This window comes from Phaenicophaeus curvirostris, chromosome 1 (genome assembly GCF_032191515.1).
Source record: "Phaenicophaeus curvirostris isolate KB17595 chromosome 1, BPBGC_Pcur_1.0, whole genome shotgun sequence".
Classification (NCBI taxonomy): Eukaryota; Metazoa; Chordata; class Aves; order Cuculiformes; family Cuculidae; genus Phaenicophaeus; species Phaenicophaeus curvirostris.
Window position 1 is genome coordinate 19,631,448 of NC_091392.1, and position 19,857 is coordinate 19,651,304.

Here is a 19,857-nt window from a genome sequence, read left to right on the forward strand (position 1 = left end):
ACATTTTTCTAGTTGATGAGTGCTGTCCACATTCTAATTGTCTGATTTTGACATAAAGCCACTACACAGACACTAATCTTATTTTTTTAGTTTGTTTTCCCATTAAAATTTCTTTCCTTTTCTCAACTAGAGGGAAAGTAAGCGTCTATGTGTCCTTAATCTCATTTCTTTTACTTTATGCTTTTTACCTGAAAAACACTAACTGAGAGCTGTACCAGAAATCTTGCTGTGACGTGTCATCCTGGAGCGTGTCTGTGAGCTGTGGCATCCAGGAGGGACATATAAATCCAGGCTCATGAGTTTCCCTGGCATGGCTTTCACATCATGCATAAACACATGCTTAAAATACACAATGTGGCCCAAGTCAAGGCACCCTCATTGCCCTTTCCCTTACTAAAAGTACTGCCAGCTCATCAGTCACTTTTAGGTTTTGGCTAGAAAACTGCTGGGTTTACTGACTGGAGCTGGGAGTTCCCCTAGTGTTTCCCATTGGAAAAACATACATCCTGTTATTGGGGTGCTTTTCCTCTACCCTTCACAAAGTGAAAGAAAGAAGTCTGGGAATGTGACGTTTATCTATTCCAAACTCTTTTGACCTCGTGTCTGCCTATGAACAGCAAGTGCCTGACTGAAAAGAAAAAGCTGTCTGATAGGGTGCTGATCTAAAAACCAACACTGAGCAAACAGCACTAAGAAATGTGCATGGTCCAAATATGCCAGAAGCTTTCTCACCCTCCTGATTCCTCCCAGCTTGCTTTACTGGTATATCATTCCCTTAAAGCTTCCCAAAGCTCTCAAATACCTTGGAAATATTTGGAAGTAGTCCAGCCTGAAGGTCAGTGAAGTCAATTAGGAATTTTTCACTGACTTCAGATAATGTGAACAAATACTTTAACCTGCTCTAAAAATTGTAATCTTTGTTGTTATGTTTTTCAAGCATTTGTGAGATGGAGGAGCATGCTGATTAGTGTGGAATAAACGTCCAGCTGTGTGAACCATCACAGGTACTGTCACTAGTGTTGCTTTAATGTACAGAACTTCCTAAGCATGTGGCAGTTGACTCTCAAAGTCTCAGTTGAACAGCAAAGCTCAGAGCTAGACTCCTAGAGCACCCTTCATGCTCTTAGGGTATACTGGGGATCTGTTTGTTTATAAAAATCAACCAGAAGACTTTGAGTTTGATCCATGAGATGAATGAGGTATCTGATTGTAAAGTCCATGAAGGGTCTGGTTTAGCAATGGGAGCAGGGTTGGAGTTTCCCAGCCAGGAGCTGGCTGAGCTGATATGGAGGAGCTTCTCATATGGGGAAAGAGACCCATAAGCAGGGTTAATAATTCTTTCTGGTTTGTGCCAGAGAGATATATTCAGAGAACCAAAAGCACTGGAGAAATCTGGAAAATTATTCAGTAGCTTCTCAGAAAACAGATGATATAAGAAAGTCAGCTGGAATTCCCTTTTCTTAAAAAAAAAAAAAAGCAGACTATCGCAGGTCAAAATTGCAGCGTCATCATAGACAACAACAAGTCCAGGAAAGGGAAAGTGAGGACAGCCTAGAAGCAGCTCTTTCAATAGGAGAGAGTATCCCCTGAGCTCAAATTTCCAATAAGGAAATGTCATGAGGCAGGAAGCAATCACTAGGGTTTGACCATAGTGAGACATTTGTCTTCTGTTGCTTTCTGTGGTCACTTAGGTTCTCAGTGACGTGACTTGATGTTTTAAACACTGATGGTCATTGAGGTGAATACCCTCAGGCAAAAGAAGAGCAAAAACTCCATGGTCATGTGGGTCATATCCTGGCCTCCTGAATCCAGCTGGAAATCTGCTATTCCTTTCAATTCCCTAAGTTCCAAGATATTGTCATTTTCTTTTTCCTGTCAGTGCCTCAGAGTCATCATCAGGTGTGGTGGTGACTTTACGCTTACACAAAACACACTACAAAACAGCTTCTGAGTAACCAGGATATAGTAAAAATGTTTCAACCCCTGGCTTTGAACAGGTGCCTGAGTGCTTTATAACCTGTGCTATGCACATGAGACCCCATCTTACCCATATCCACACTAAGCAACATACGCCATTTCCCAGCTTATTTATCTTTCTCAGTTTTTATCAGGGTGTTTTCTCTGCTGCTTGGTTACAGGTTTGTGTTGGACAGTGAGTAATTGCTTTCAGTCACTACTTGTTTGGCCTAATTGATCTCATTGATGTAAAATTTTAAAAAATCTAAATGAATGTAAGAAATAATCAAGGTGACTGCAGAGCAGGTTGTTCTTAATGTCCTCATTTTCACTTGCTGTTTGACTTTGATCTGTCATGAAGAGCCAGCCGTCAATGTTTGTATCTGAACACACACACGTACACAAGCACAAGATACAATGAACTCTTTCATAGCCAGGCTTTACCAGTAAATAGAGAGTAATGTTGAGTGCCTGCTGCTCTCTGTTTCATGCAATTAGCTTGGATTTGATTGTACATGTTTTTGAATTCTGCATGTAAGGTGCTTCGTGACCTTGGATGTTATGCAACATCCCTCTCCCATCTGATGGTTAAGTACTAAGCTGCTAGAGCATCTCAGCGTGAAGTGGATTTCAGACTCTCTGGAAAAGATGCTTTTTATTAAAAAATTCCTTAAAACTATACTCCAGTAAATGTTCCCCTTAGTTTAAACAATTACAAAATGCTTCACTTAACAGTACTGCTGTAGTAGTGAAAATTGTAGGAATCCAAGAATTTGTTTACAGCAGGGGTATTAGCAGGTTGAAAATAAAAAGCATATTAAAAAAAAGTGCATATAAATACTACTGTATATACATTTCATAGCGCAAGAGTTCAAGAAAGGTCAAATTTAACAAAAATTTTATCCTTTAGATATAAATGTTAATTTATGAGCAGTGTTGTAGCCAAATCATATCACTGCAGAGAGACAAAGACTGTCTTGCTTACTAAGTCTTTCCAAATTATCTGCAATGAGCTGTGCAGACACATATAAAAATCTAAATTAATAATTTTCTAGACGCATTGTAAAGCCCAGTTTTTATAACTGATGATCACAAAGGCCTGATCTGGGGAGTGAGAAATGAACTAGATATAGGGTTAGTTGAGGTCATAAACGTCAAACACACTATCATACTTCTAAAATGTGTGTATGGAATAGAATTATTTGAATTTGCATATTTGGTGCTGTTTGTTTTTGATTTTCCTAAAACATCGAGAATAGGCATATCACATCAGCCAAATCTCATAAAATTGGCTCCTGTCTTGCACTGGCATGCTGTAAAACACGTATTTGAAATCCTTGCTGCAGTCTCCCTTCTGCTCTGTAAGTACAATGCCAACTGCCACAGTGGTCAACCTGATCTTGCAGACTTGCAGAGCGGTCACTGAGTAGGAGGGAGGCTGTACTGCTAACAGCAGCTGGGATAAGCACGTACCCAGCCTGGAGCCAAGTTTAAATCACTGTGACTTTTTTAAAGTGTAGCGGCAGATCTGACTAAAGCTATCTGGTGACTTGGTCATGCACCTCCTATTTGTGTTGTAGGCACATATGGGGCGTGTATTTTCAATGCCTGTGAATCTTGATGGCTGTGATCTCATACTTTTCCTGGCCAGCTGGAAACAGGACATCACTCGTAGTTCAGATTATATGTGTAATGAGTGCAAAGTGATAAGAAAATGCAGAGGAAACATATTCATTATATGAACAAAAATGGTAAGAACAAACTTAATCTGACAGAAGTTGCTAAAAAGTTAGTGGTTTAACTCTAAGATGCCAAAACTCAAGTTCATTTTATTCTAGATTAGACTCACGTGCATCTGGATTCAGTTATCTAAAGGTAAGGCCTCTAATTTTAAACACTTGTGAGACATTCCACCTGCTGTTCCAAAACAATTCAAATCTTCAGCAAATTCAGTGTCAGATGCTGCCCTGTGAGGATGCCGCAGATGGCTTGCAATACCTTAAGTAGCACAAGACACCTAGAAGCATTCCTTTAATACTTTAAACACTTTTGACACCAAACCCTAGTTGTCTTAATCCAGACCTAAATCCCACTCCTTAAATTTGGTGGCATCAGTTCCAATAAACAGACTTCAAAACTTCAGCTTTGCAAATGTACTTGCAAAAGTGCTTGTACTAGTAACTAGATGATCAGTATCACACTGATTCAGTAATGATGAAGGCTTTGGACAGAAGTAACAGGCTTAAACTAGGATGAAAGACAGCACACCTAATTATTATTCTTTGACAATACAAAAGAGTTGGACTTTTGCATCCTCAAATGGCTCAGGACAAAAGAGCCTCACAAGTCTTCAAATTTGGAAGATAATGATAAGCAGAACAACATTCAGTATTCTCTGACATAATAAGCTGTCATCAGTCACTGAATCCAATCTGGAAGCTGGAGATGTTTCTGTGGTCCTTTTTGGAACTTGTTTTATTTATGAAACAACATTTCAACCAGCCATGCTGCAAAGTTTCCTTGAGCCTCAAGTTTGTTCTGAAATAAAGCAATTTGTGATTATTAGAGAAGTAAAGTTTCAGATGCCTCCTGGGAATGAGACCATCTGCTGTTATCATCTCATGGATAATGGCTTCTCCCATGAAGGAGTAAAGCCTTGCCTGCACTAGGAGTCCTCTCCTACGCGGCCATGCCAGTAAAGGCACACAAGTGCAGGTGCAGCATATTCTGAAGGGGATTTTTTTTTTATTAAACTATTGTATTTCCAGCATCCATACCTGGGGATACCCCTGTATTTTTAGCATCCTATAAGTGTCACTTAAGCCTTGTTTTTTGCTTCCTGTCTTTTAAGCAGCTTTCAAACAATTAAATAATGCTTCCTTGGCATTCCAAAGTATTTGGCCTTGTTGAACTTCAGGGGCTTCATACAGGCCCACTTCTCAAGCTGGTCCAGGTCTCTCTGGATGATATGCCATCTGTCAGGCATGACAACTGCACCACTCAGCTTGATGTTGTGTGCAAACTTGCTGAGGGCGCACTCGATACCACTGTCTGTCATAGATGAAGATGTTAAACAATACTGGTCCTGATAGGGACCCCTGTGTGACACCACTTTTCACTGATCTCCACTGGGACATTGAGCCACTGACAACTACCCTCTGGATGTGACCATCCAATCAATTCCTGATCCTGAACAGTCCACCTATCAAATCCATATTTCTCCAATTCAGAGAGAGAATGTTGTAGGGGATCTTATCAAAGGCCTTACAGAAATTCAGATAGATGACATCCGTAGCTCGCTCTTTGTCCACTGTTGTGGCCAGACTATCATAGAAGGCCACCAGGTTGGTTAAGCAGGATTTACCCTTGGTGAAGCCATGATGTCTGTCTCAAATAACCTCCCTGTCCTCCATATGCCTTAGCATAGCTTGAAGGAGCATCTGCTCCATGATCTTCCACGCACAGAAGTGAGGCTGACAGGTTGGTAGTTCCCACAGTCCTCCTTTCTAACTTTTTTAAAAATTGGTGCACTGTTTTCTATTTTTCAGTCACGGGGGGCTTCTCCTGACTGCCATGGCTTTTCAAATACCATGGAGAGTGGCTTGGCAACCACATCAGCCAATTCCCTTGGGACTCTGGGATGCATCTCATCAGGTCTCAAAGAGTTACATATGTTCAGGTTCCTCAGGTGGTCTCAAACCTGAACTTCTCTTACAGTGGAAGAGACTCTGCTACCCCAGTCTTCGTCTTGCAATCCATCCACTTGAGCTATGTGCAAAGAGAGATTGCCAGAGAAGACAGAAGCAAAAAATTTGTTGAGTACCTCAGCTGTCTCATGTCTTTTATTACCAGTTTGCCAGTTGTATTCATCAGGGTGGACATGCTTTCTTTAACTTTCTTTTTATGGCTGACATACCTGTAGAAGCCCTTCTTGTTATTCTTTGTATCACTCCCCAAGTTCAGCTCCAGCTGGACCTTGGCCTTCCTGACCCCATCCCTGCACAACTGGGCAGCACCCCTATACTCTTTCCAGGATACCTGCCCTGCTTTGACTGCCTGCGCATTTCCTTCTTGCCCTTTAGTTTTAACAGCAGGTCTTGACTCAGCCATGCCAGTCTCTTGCCTTCCTTTCCTGATTTCTTACACCTGGGGATCAAGAGCTCTTGCACTCTATGGAAATACATTTTTATCTATGAAGTGTGGTGTATGTATTTCTATTTTGCTGTGTTTTGTAGGAGGCAGTCTGTCTCTTCCTCTCAAATGTTCCTGATTTATTTTCATGGAAAAATACAGCTCTAATTTTGTAAAGGGGAGGAAAAAAATGGTTTTTTTTTACTTTGATAGAACTTAAGGATGGATGAAGCAATTTACTGAAATGTCTTCAAAAATATTTCACCTTAGGACAGAAAGCAGAAAGGAAAGATTTAGCCTATTGCAAGTTGCATGGGTTTTAACCCATATATAACCTATATAGACATAGCAATAAAAAAGCTATTTGTTTTTCTTGACAAATCATAAGTGTATTTTATGTTTCTAACAATACATCTAAGGTAGCTGCATAGCCCCATTACCCAATGTCTGCAAGCTTCACAATATTTAATGTTTTCTCTCATAACATCCCAACTAAGGAGAGAAAGCCTCTGTCCTCCTTTAGCTGACAGAGAACTGGGAGGTAGTTCAAAGAGTTGCCTTACAAAGACTGCTGCACTGAACTTGAACATCTGAACTTGTTCCTGAATTTGTTCCAGCACACAAACTGCTGTGACTCAGACCTATGTGCTGTGCTCCTTAGCCCTCCCTGCTGCAGGGAAAAGAAACATCCAGGAGGGGATACGTCTGTGTAACACCATAAGCAGTCACACAGATAGGGGTAGCTGTGTAGCCATATAACTGTTAATGCAGACATCAAACCTGGCTAGTGCAAAGCAATGTCAGCTGGTCCAGGTTGTTCAGAGTGTGCCTGGGTGCCTCCAGGTGACAGCTGTGCTTGGCATTGCTACCCTCCTGGCACTTGCAGAGGTGGTCAAGGCTCTGTGGCTTGTGCCTCAAGGCACTGCTGTCATAGCTAATGGAGCTTTTTGGCACTTTTCTTAAATCTAAGCCAATTTGGGAGAAAAATAGGCCTGTCTAGCACACACTGTGGGTATTGAGTTCAGGGCAGAGCAAAGCAGTCATTTTCAAACCATAGCTAAAGAAGACAGTGGTAGTACTGCAATTCATTTTGTATCAGGGTTAGAGATGTTAAGCAAAAAGGGAGATCTGGTTTAATATCCCTGTCAGCCTGATGAGATTCAGACTGTACTTCTCAGGAGACTGCACTCTCTAGCAGTCCACAGACAAGCCTGTGGTCATGGTCATCTACTCTACAGGGAAAATCTGAGACTAATGGGAGCACAGAAAACAGAAAATAAGAGTCTAATGCAGTGTGCTACTATTTATAGGTACATCCTTGGCAAGGAGCAAAGCTTCATTCTACTTCCCTCTCCCATGTCAGTTTGTGCACTTGATCTAATGAACTTTAATGAGATAAATTGAACACAATGTGGCTAGGGGTTTATGTTGTATGAGGTAGTCATGACAAAGCACAGAATGGAACACAAATATTCAATAGTCACCATGACTGGTAAGTTATTTCTCTCAATCAGGGCTGGAGATTGCTGCTAAAATATTGCCAGTATATTGCCAGAAGTCCCTTCCACAAGGAAAGTGGTGGTGGGGGGTGGGGAACAGTTTTAAAGTAGATGAATGGGATGAGTGCAATAGCTTAGTAAATCGCTTAGCATGAAAGCAGGTGCTTGGGGTGCTGAGAGTTCTGGAAGACAGAGCTGTTGCTGCTGCTGCTGGTGGCAGAGGACAAGTAAGAAATGAGAGCCAAGAAGGAGCTGTATCGTGTAGGGTGTTTGCAAAGAGGGTAGGCTGTGCCAGCATGAGGGACAGCATAATAGGGAATTAGTGTCATCTTTCTTTGTTCCTTTAAGTGAAAAATGAGAATAGTTATCTTTGCAGATATCTTTCTTTTACTCACTTTATATGTAATTTTAATGGAGAGCTGCATGCCTCCTAGGCTGAGTCATATGATGGTAGTACTCCTGCTCTCTCTCCTCAGAGCTAGGTCATCCAAAAAAGGGATGCTCCCCCAGCTCTGGTGGTTTCTTGACATTCAGCTTTTCACTACCAAGATTGTTACTGCAGCTTCTGTTTGTCTCTGCACCCCTGTGCCCAGACACACACTAATTGTGTGCCCACTCTAATTTCCAAAGCATGTGAGAAGATTTGTTTCTGTGCCAAGGACATGCAGATGACCAGCATTGCTACAGGGCAGCAGGGGTGGACAGGGATCAGGGGCAAGCATCACCTGAGTGATATTCAGTATGTAAAGCTGGAGAGTCTGTACAGCTGTGTGAATTCAAAGTTTTCCTTTCCAGATAAAAGTATTTTCTTTGGAATTGTCCATATTTTAGCTTATATCAAGTCCTTCAAAATAAATGCTTATCTTGAAAAGATTTGAAGAGATTTTAGCAATTAAGGCAGGTGATGTTTACAATAAATTGTTTTCACACCAAGCCATGCCCATGGTGCTAGTCATCTTCTATTCCTTGGTTTGAGTTAAGAAACTGGAGGGAATGAGGAGTATAGCATGATCTCATTTTCCTATTTGTTCTTCTTTGAGTTTGTTTTTCTTCTTTGCTGGGACAGGAGAGGTATTCTGTATTTTAAATTTTAATTTTTAGTTCTTTTAAGTCAGATTTCAAAACTGCAGAAATCCAGGTCCACCTTTACAGCTCCAGGCTAGCAGAGAACAGAGTGTTTTTTGGTACAAAAGCAAGCAAATCAATCAATTAGTCACTCAATCGAATAATTAGAGTCCTTCCCTGGTAGGCAAATAATCCATAAAACATGATGTCAAATATTTTAAATAAATGGTCTTCCCTTAGTTCAGGACTAGTGCATGATGTGCTGGCATTTCTCTTTATACAGGATAATATTGCTTGCTAGAATGTGAGACTTTAATGAAGAATTTTGGCAGTGTATTGAGTTACAGTCAACTGTCATTTATTATCTATGATCATAGTGGCATGACAAATTTTTCTTGTCATTCTAGACAGTTTCAGAGGACATTGCAAAAATATTTATGCTGGGCGAGGGACTCAATACCAAATCAGGGCAGGATTTTCAAATCTAGGGGTTAAGGGAAGGGATGTTTATGATGACTAGAAAGCCCCTGTCTTCAAATTGCCAATGACTGGTTAAATAAAATTTAAACCGGTTTCCTCCTGTTTGATGGGCACCAAAGCCTCCCCTTTGGTGGTCACTGAAGCCAGATCCAGCAACATGATAATGGATAATCCTGCCAACTATTCAAAGCCCTGCTAAATAATAAATGCAAAGATGAAATGTTATGAAGCGTTAGGACCTGTCATTGGGTAACATTTGTATAAATAGGAACTGGGGTTGTTAGTTTAGGAAAGTTATAAAAACCCAAGATTTTCCTTTACTACCATGCTTGAAACTAGTTATAACACCTCTTTTAAAGTATGTCAGATCAATCATCCTGAACTGCTGAGTTATAGAATGGACTTGATTGGTATTCATTGGGTCAGGTAGCACCCTATAACTGTTTCTTTGTACTTTATTTCTTAAACAGTCACTTATCAGAAGTAAGTACGTTTCACAATTTGAAAATAATTTAGTAAAAAGAAGCACCAATTTAATTCAGGAAAGTTACATTTGTTCTCAAAGCCCACTTGGAAACTGAATTTCAGTATCTACAATTGTTCTTTCTATAAAAAATGTGTCTAAATACAGAAAATATTACCGGGAACTAAAGCAAGGAGTTTTACAGCAGGTCCGGCAGTGAGTAGTGCATGTCCTGGGTGCTCTGCTGGCCTCAGATCTTGAGGCTGCAGGTTTATGCAGCTCTCTTTGCCCAATTTATGTACCAAAGAATGGACAAAAAAGACATTTGCTGGGCTTTACTTTATTGGGTTTTTTTACCAGTGCTCTTTGAAGGCTTTATAGACAATTCAGCCTCAGCTTACGGTGAATAGTGGTGAAGGACATCTCTATGATTCACTGGCCGTATGTTGATACCTGATCTTACTATACAGTTATCTAATGGTTACTCATTAGCATATTAGTTTTTCTCTCTTGCTTTACAATTTGGCTAGTCAGAGATTTTTAAAAATAGGTCATCATCATAACCACAGTGTATCAGAGGAGAGTAATTGCCTTCCTCCTTTCAACTTTGAATGAATCATGGAGTTAATCATGGACACTTAGAAAGCTGTATTTCCAAATATCAGGCAGCTATTTAAAACCTGTGATCAGCTGTCATTGTGTCCTGATGGAGGTTGGATGGCTCTGAAATGTTGACAAATGCACTATTTGAAAATAAAAGCAAGTTATAACACACCAGACTGCAAGCATCTGTACTGTGAAGACTGGATGCAAAGCTTAGAAAAGAATATGGAATGGGATTGCATGCTGACAGTTCTCAGGCATTTTTATTCAAATGTTTAATTTAGGCTAATATAAGACCTCCGTGAGCAATGCCAATAAAATAAAATAAATGCAGAGAGGCTATGAGCACGAAGCTATCAGAGGAGAATGACAAATACCTACATATCACATTCTAGTGGGGTCCCAGCTTATCCACCACCTTGGTGTGACAGGCTTTGTGGGTTTCTGAAGTGATATCAGAGTGATGCACTGACTCCTGATGGTGTACGGATGTGACACCCCCAAACACTTGCAAGTGTGTGCCTTTGTGTATGCATGCATGCAGAAGCGTGCATCCCCCTGCCTCTGTGATTCTGTTTGTGAGAACAATACATTAATAGGAGAATAAACAGCATGGGAAAACACCTGGAGAGCTGAGGTGGCAGGGAAATGAAAAAGCAGAAGACACAGACATTGTCTGGTGCCTCCTCCCTTGCCCCCTGGCCTGTGAACACCCTTTGGCACAGTCTTCTGTGCTCGTCTTCTGCACTCAGATAACTTCCAGAGAGGTCAAGGTCAGTGTCATCACAGTGAAGAGAACTGCAGAGCTGCTCCTCATCGTTTTGTCCTTTATAGTATAACTCAGATGCCTGAATCACTCTTCTGCTGATGATCCAAATATTGTACTAACCCTCTTTGCCATGAACTGTAGGAAGATCCCATGATCCATTCAGCTGATCTGCAGTCACACTAATCCTTCTCTAAGGGTGCTTGAATGCCTCATCTCACCTCAGCAGTTTCCCTTTATCCTGGTACGTTGTCATAGAAATGTCTAAGGAAAGGCATAGGAACAGGATAATTATCTAGTGATAAATTTCAGAATATTCTTCCAGACAGACAGGGTCTTCCTAATGCGGAAATAGCATTTTTGTCTTTAACAGCCCTTTATGGATTTTTCTTACATAAATTTCTCTAAATAATTTTTGATCCTATGATCAAACCCTAACTTGAAACATACAAACAAACCAACAAAAATCTGTAGCTTAACTCTCTACTGGATGGGGTTATAACTTCTTGTGTTTGTTTTATGCTGCTTTTGCTAATGCTGTGCTGTTCAGGTGTGGATCTCCATGACAGAACCTTGCTAGCTGAAAGCATCACCAGCATTCTTCATTTCTAGGGGTTTAACTTTGTACAGGTCTCTGTTAATATATGTTTTGAAAAGAAACAGAGAAATGTGTTGTACAGTATCTAACAGTGGTGTTTTGGTACCTTTGAAGGATCCTGAGGCAAGACTGTGGATGCACTGTGCTAGGAACTGTACATAAAAATAAACAGATATGCAGACCTGTGGTTCTGAGGGTGAGTCTTAGCTTTAGGCAGAGTCCTTTTCAAGGGCAGGCAAACCCAGAATGTTTTAAAACTAGGAGGACTTCACACTTCTGTATAGGTCTTTCCTTCTATTTACATCTCATAGTAAGACCAAAATCTTTGGTAAGGCATATAAAAGAGTAGGGGAAAAAAAAAAGAAGTATTATTAGTCACATTTTACAGGTAGACCTGTGGCTGACCTGTGCCTCTTGATGGAATGAATATTTGCTGGAGTTTTTTCAGCCTGGGAAGCTCCTGAAAAGGCTCATCAGGATGCCAGGGATTGTTGGAAAACGCATTCACAGAGGGGAACAAGAACTCACAGCTTTCATATTGCCTAGTGGGGCTCTTGATGAGGGGAGAGGGCTTGCAGCTTTGTTCAGAGCTAGAGAAAATGGATGAAACTTGAAGCTTGTAGGTCCAACATAACAAAATTAAAAGAGGGTGGGCGGATAAGCATCTCAGCGGAAGATGTTTTCAGTCTCATGACACAGCTCCCTTTTTACTTATCACAGTCCCATAACATCCCTTTCCTCCCATCTTAAACGGAATTTCAGTTCCTATGATATTAAATAGTTACCAGTTTTCATCAAAGTGTCTGCAAAAATTCAACACTAGATGAACTGATATCTTTATGTCAGTCTTCATTTCATTTCATATGTGAAAAGCGCTGCAGGTGCTTTTAAAGAGCAAGGCATAGGTTTGGGAAAGACGGCATTAATCCCGTGGCCTGATAAATGAGACATTTGTCTGTGTATGTAAGAAATTTCTTCTGGTTTCTCCTCAGAGGAGTTTGTAAATACTAAATACCAGATAAGTGATTAAGGGAGTCCACAGCTTTATGCATAGGAAAAGCTGTCATGGATGATAGGAATTCAAGCACAGACTTGAACCTGCATGTCCTGTGGAATTTAAGTATTATCTTTCGGCCCGCCATTGCAGTCATGTTATGAATCTCATCTCTCCCATTTTTCCCCAACTGACAGTAATAAACAATTTAGCACAACCTGCAATTTCTCTTGCCATTAGATAAGCCACTGCCATGGGAGGCCATGCAGCACTAGCGTAACGGGAAGAACGCAAGCAGATCGGTAATTGTAAAGTATGGATCTTACAGATGAGTAAAAAACTACAACGATTTACATTTTCAGTTAGGAAAAATCCAAACCTAGTCTTTGGTGTTCTTCGTTGTAAACAAACTGAGAGTGCAGTATATCTGACATATTACTCTAGATTTTTAGCTTCTCTACTTGAGCCTCTTCTTGTGTGTTCCCTCTGCTCCAAAAACCGAAGCCAGATGGAAACTTACTGGGGTAGGAATCATGTATTCCTTTTTAGAGTGATACCTATGAGAAACACATTGCAAACTATAACTGTAATACTAGTTGACACTCCAGAAACTCAGCAGGATTCACACAGATTTACTTTTCCAGGCATTTCCCTCCTCTCCTAGCTTTTGCTTTTGAAGTGTTTGAGTTAATCCCTGACATAATGCAAAAATAATCTTCTGGGTTGATAAGAGAACCAATTTCTGGATTTGTGAGAAAGTTGTGTGGTAATTTACAAGAAATCTTTTAGAAAAGACCTTAACATATTTACGCTCTTTGGCACTGTGAACATGGAAATTTTTTGTTTTCTCTACAGTAATCAGGGATACATGACTGTAATATTTTCAGTCGATACAGCTATAACAGTAAAAGACAACATTTGTCAGTCTCAGTTCCAATGTGAACACTGACTCCCCCCCAAAGCTGCTGAAGAGGGCTGATGCTTTGCTGAGTCGCAGGTTGGAGAGGGGCCAGACAGAGGTGCCTGGTGGCTGCTCCACATCATTGGCTGTATCAAAGTCCACCTGTGCAGCAAGGATGAGTAGGCGAGAACAAGCCATTACGTCTCTGCCACTCGTTTGCCTATCAGGATGACCAAATTGGCCCATGGTCACCCCTCCCACATACCGATGCAGGTATGCAGAGTTACATCATAGAGGTACATCATAACCGTGGTACAAAAAACAAGACTCAGAGGTGATCCTCAAACCAAAGATTTGTGAATAGAAATCTACACATGTTATACTTGGCTATGAGTTTTTGTGATGGAAACGTCCTGATCTATGACCCTGGACTTCTCTGGATTCCTACACATTAATGGGGGTTGCACTGCAATCCACTGTCCCCTTTACCATCGTCACCACCGACAAAAGGTAAAGGAGATGGGCTGACTGGTACCCCAGATATTATCAATCCAGAATAGACTATAAGAGAATGAGAGGAGCAAGCACTAATTGGAGCTCCCTCTTAGCTGGTCTGATATCCCCCCTCACTGATGTCCACAATCCATGAGTACTGGAGCATTTGCAGAAACTTCACTCACAGCAGCTTCAAGGATACATCTAAAGACTTTACCACTGAACTCTGTACAGATCATATAGTCCTTCAAACCCTTATAGGATGCTAATATTGGCCTAGACTTAAGCTTATATTCTTGACTTAGAATTGTAACATTATAGGTAATAAACTAAATGTTTAAATACAAGTCTGGGTCCTACTCTGTCTACCTTGGGCTGTGACAAACACAGAGGGGTTTTAAATCAACTTGTAAGTTCATTTATATAGTCTGGGACTTGCTACCTTTTCTAAAAATTTATCAATCTTTCCCAGTGCCTAAAATTAATATACAACCAATCAAATGTATTTTTTCAAGCAGCATATGGGAATTACATGTATTTTAACTAAATCAATTTAAAAAAGTTTTAGTTAAATTAGTGTAATCTCTGCACAACCCTTGGTCATGGAGTTAATCTGGATGGCCTTCATGGGAACTTCATATTTTATCTTTCTACCAAGCCAATAGAAATTAGTGGTTTCATTGTGAGGTGACTCAACAAAAATAAGACAGTGTGTCAATGGGTTACAGCACCCAGTTTTCTCACAGAAGTGACAGTCTCCCTGATGACTTTTCTCAAATCGCTTTCTTCAACAATCTGCCTAACACAAGGCAAAGGGGGTATGGTATTAACAACTAGCCATGAGCAAACTCAATAGGTCCTTGATTCATGCATGGAAACTCAGAATTAGACAGTGATTACCCATGTTAACATGCCTGTAGTAGCAGTACAGCTGAGTTAACTAACTTGGGCACCTCCTGGCATTACACAAATAGTTTGTTGTGCTAGAGAGGGTTGACAGGTGTTTCGGGATACTTGATCCCAGTGTAAGTTACAGCAAGATACTTTAATGGGTTCCTGTTTAAGAAAATTTTCTGCGGGAAATTAGAAAAGAAAGGGAGATCTACTCTGTCACGTTACCTACCTTTTGACATATTTCAGATCCTAACTCCCAAAATGTCATTTGTCAATGGAGAGACAACTGAAGGAAGACAGGCCACCAAAGACAGGACTAATGCAATCATGGGAGGATACATACCAGTGGAAGATTTTCTGCAGGTAATCAGTGGTCTTTTATGACCATTTTCTCCTGAAGCTGACTCACATGCCCAGCACTGAAAAAGGTACATTAATTTCAGATGACAAAAAATAGCGGAAAGACTAAAAACTATTCTTGGTCAAAGCCTTTCTATTGACTTCAGTGGTGTTCTGTGAGAATACCCTGACTCCTGGGATAAAAGGATCTGCTATTTATATTTGAAATTGTATTAGAAGTCAGTATTATATACACAGGAAATGCGGTGAATAATAGCAAAGTTAGCAATAGAACTTATTTCAGTCCTATATCATATAAAGGGCCTTGGAGACCCTGGTGAGATTTAGATTTCGCCTAATGTAAACAGAATCACTGACTGAACTTCAGAATATTTTGGTCTAACTGCTTAAGAGGTGAGCTGAGGTTTGGATCTAGCTTCTGTGTTTGGAGGTGATATTACATCCAGCATTTCAACCTTCCTCCTTAGATAATGTTGGAGCAACAGTCTCCAACAATTATCCCTTTGCCTGGATACAGAAGCAATAACTTTTGGGAGGAGGAAAGAGTAGAATACTCCATGTGAAAAACAACTTAGTGCCTTTAAGCACCCCTTTCAGAATCCTAAATTTGGATATTTAAAGGTTTAAGGAAGGTATGTTGATAAAACCTAATGACCTGCAATGTGTGAGAGTACAAACTAGATAATCTAGTCTTTTCCGTAGAAAAACAGAAGTTACGAACTCTGTATGTACTCATTATTGTTATCATTCAAGTGAATGGTTTAGACTTGTTCTGGGCACTGCTTCTGATTCCCCCAAAATATGTGTCTTTGTTAGGGAAATGATGTGGTAGGATTTGTGTGCATCTGGAGGGTGTTTATAAAGTACGGCTGGGATGCAGAATTTTCATATATTTCATAAATGAATCAGACAAATAGAAATAAGGAAACAGCCAAAGTAAAAATTTGGATTTTTTTCCCCCAAGGATCTGCTGGTATTAACACAATTTTTTCAAAACTCTAAAATATCTTCTTTTTTTTAAAATTTGAATGATCATTTGTTAGAAATTAATATTACCAATGGCCAAATATATGACTAATAAGAGCTAAAGTGAGACTATCTACAGCAAGAGACACAGAAACAGTTTACATTCATGGAAGATAAAGATTAATGTGTGAGATGCCTGAGCTGCTTCTGCAAAGCCAGGAAGGTGCCCAGTGGAAATGTCTTGAAGGAACACTTTCACTAGGGCTGTCTCCTGAAAGTGGCTCAAGCTATGTCCTACAATCAGCAGCACTTTTATCACTTGGGGCTTGTTCTTCCACCTCAGTGGAGGAAAAGACACATGCTTTGTATGTTGTGTGCAGAAGTAAGGCAATGAAATGCCAACCTGCCTCACAGTTTCTGCTCTCTTGCATGAGTCAGACTAAGTCTTGCAGGGTGAATGCTGAACCAGGATAAGCCTTGCAAGAACTGAACTGACCAGATACGCACCTGCTAGAACATCTCTGCAATATGCCTGGAAACATGACTTAGCGGTGCCTAAGCAGATGCTGTGTAGAGGCAGCTTAAATTCATGGCTTACTAGCTATTATTCCCTGTCATCCAAAGCCACTTCTATGGCACAGATCCCACTAGGTGCAGTGCTGGGTTTGTGGGCTGAGCTGGAGCATCTGAGCATCCTGGGCATCATTGAGTACAACATGCAGGGCTCTGTCTCACCTTGCATGGTACTAACATTTTTCACTTAGCCGATTGAAGCCATATGAAATTACTTTACATAATGCCATGTTTTCTAAATAAAAATTAGAAGGACAAAAATGTGTTGAGTCTCATTCCACAAAGCCAGTGATGAAACTCTTCACAAGGCCCATGCTCTGGATGGCTTGCAACTGCATGTTGAGGCTGATATTTAACTGAAAAAGATTTAAAGCTCACTTAAAGGGGGCACATTTCTTAGTTAGCCCTAAAATGGAAACATTAGTGTTACTTCATACACATTATGAGTTATATCGTGTCCTAAATATGACACATCTTAAGAAGTGGTGAATGAAGTCAAATAAACTACAGAAAACAAAATTCCTTCCTATAAATAGAAACATTGCAAAAAAAATTTCATCATAGAAATAAGATACAAATGCTAAGTGAAACAATATAATCTGACTTAATTATTTATAGCCTATTATTTTGTATACATCCTGTAACATCAAAACGACTGCACATATTTAAAAACAAAAGAAGAAAAAATTTTAAAAATTAAAAATACCCAGTGGTGATTAAATAGCATAGACACAGTACTTCTTTGGTGCTAAATAATTTAGATCTCTTTTTGATAGTTTGCCTCTCTGGGTTTCATCCCTATCTGTTTTTGTTTTCATAGATATCCTTGCATTTCAGCTCCAACCTTGCAAAAATAAAAACCTCAATGGAAATACAGACACATAGGAGTGCTTTACAAGGGTTGTGTTGTTTTGTTTAGTTTAACAAGATTTAGGTAATACACTTTAGGCCATTTTAGTATTTTTTCATCTTCTGCTTGATTTGGTATTTTTGTTCTTCTCAACATTTAAATAAACCTTCAGTTTATTTATCCCTGTTACTCAAACATTCCCTTGATGAAACCAAATTTTTGCTGTGTACAAGCAGCTGGAGGCAAAATCATAGCTCTTCTGAAACCAATGTTTACCCAAAATTTGAATAAAATTTGTTATTCCTGAAACTCTTAGGAGATAATCTTTTCTTGCAAAGAACTGAAATATTTAAAATGTAATAGTGAATGCCAGCCTCAATGCTGCCTCAAAAGGAGTGTAATGTTCTTCTGATATTAATGTATACTATTAAAAATATAAAGTCTATCACTTCTTCCAGTGAGAAGACAAAATAAAGCAGGCCAGACCTATTTATCCTTCCAGTGATGTTTTGAACTTCTGGCTTGCTGTGCTGAAGAAAAAAGGTGCAGTTTTCTTTTAAACATGAAGCTTAATGTGATCTTTGATCTTTGCACTTCAAAAAGTTTTTGCCTGGAACAGACTTCCACAGATGAGTTATAAATCCCTGAAAAAAAGAAATTTATAACGGAAAAGCTGTCACCACATTAATTATGATAGCATAAATTTTGTGCTGCTTCTATAGTTAGTTGCTACTTAAAAATAAAAACAAGGAAAAGATGTTCTGACATCAAATCTAAACTCATAGTACTTAATGTCAAATGGTCAATATTTAGTCAACTGTGTTTTTAAATAGTGATAGCTACTGTGTATTCTTTTGCTTTTTTTTAATTTAGAGAATTTTCATTTGTTTTTGTACAAAAGACTACATTTCCACAAACAATCTGGATTTGAAAAAGAGTGAAGATTATGTATATAAAAACTTTCATTGAATGATGAAAAATATCTTAGATGTTTACTTAGAAAAAACTATAACTGGCTTACCTTTTCCTCCCCTTGCAATCTTTGTCAGCAGTTAGGATTCAAAGACTCTTAATTTAATATTTCCTGTCGATCTGTAGGTCTTGGCTTCCTTGTCATTGCTTCTGGACTTCTGCTGGCATTTTAGGTTTTACATGAATTTGTAAGAGAGGAGTGACTTAAACATAATGTAAATTGTTTAATGTGGTAAAATTTGTAGGCATTTAATAGAGTATGTGTTTGTGTTTGCTTTATACATGATAGTGAGAACATATGTTGTAGTATATTAGTTTGTATCTATTTGGCACAGAGAAAAAGCATAAATCATGAAACAGTACAAATTCCTTGATGACAATCTTCTGGGGAATATGCAAAGAAAATTCTAAAGGAAAAATTGTCTGGTGATAAAGCATGCTGTGCTGAAAGGTTTTCTGGACTTCAAAAGACAAACAAAAAGGATAACAAATAAAAATGCTTATGAAATGGAAATAGATAGCTGTTGTGCTACAAAGTAATATTGTAAAGCTGACATTGCAGTCTGAAGATTTTCGCCTTCGTTGCAGTATTTGTGATCCACGGAATATTAACTGTTTATGGCATGTGTGTTTAACTCTTTGTATGGTTCAGAGTGCAACAGAAGTATCATTTAATGTGACTGAAAATAAACAGAAACAAAGTGCTAGCTGTAGCAGTCCCATTCAGGTACCTGTTAAGATGCTGGTTGTAACACTGAAATAAGACTTCTGGTTTTTTTTGTTTGGTTTCAGTTCTCCCAGACTCATCTCTGTGAAGACTTCTGTGCCGTTCCTTAAATTGGAGTTCTCTTTCTGCATAATTGTGTCATAATTGTCTTTTCTATTTGCACACATTTCTTCCTAACAGAATACTGAATATCAACCCTTTTGTGGAAGTATATAATCATATGGAGCAGCCCTTCTCTGCATTGGTCATAGGTGATGTTATGAGATCTGTCAGTATCATAAAACATGTTCATTGTAATCCAAACACTGTTGGGCATTGAAAAACTGTTAAGTGCACTTTGAAATTAAAAATGTTTTCTTCATTATCATCCCATCTGCACTACATTTTGACTGATCTGAACAGGCTGGACCGCTGGGCTGAGTCAAATGGCATGAGGTTTAAGAAGGCCAGATGTCCTGCACTTGGGGCACAACAACCCTATGCAGTGCTACAGACTGGGAGAAGTCTGTCTAGAAAGCTGCCTGGAGGAGAGGGACCTGGGTGTGTTGGTTGACAACCAACTGA

At 39.5% G+C, this 19,857-nt stretch overlaps 1 long non-coding RNA gene across 1 annotated transcript; it reads left to right on the plus strand.

The window, feature by feature from the left end:
- Positions 1–645: 645 nt before the first annotated feature.
- On the plus strand, positions 646–19,623 carry LOC138716583 (uncharacterized). The gene is made up of 3 exons (XR_011336687.1): positions 646–1,004; positions 15,092–15,208; positions 19,359–19,623. It is a non-coding gene; the product is annotated as an uncharacterized lncRNA (long non-coding RNA).
- The last annotated feature ends 234 nt before the right edge of the window (positions 19,624–19,857 follow it).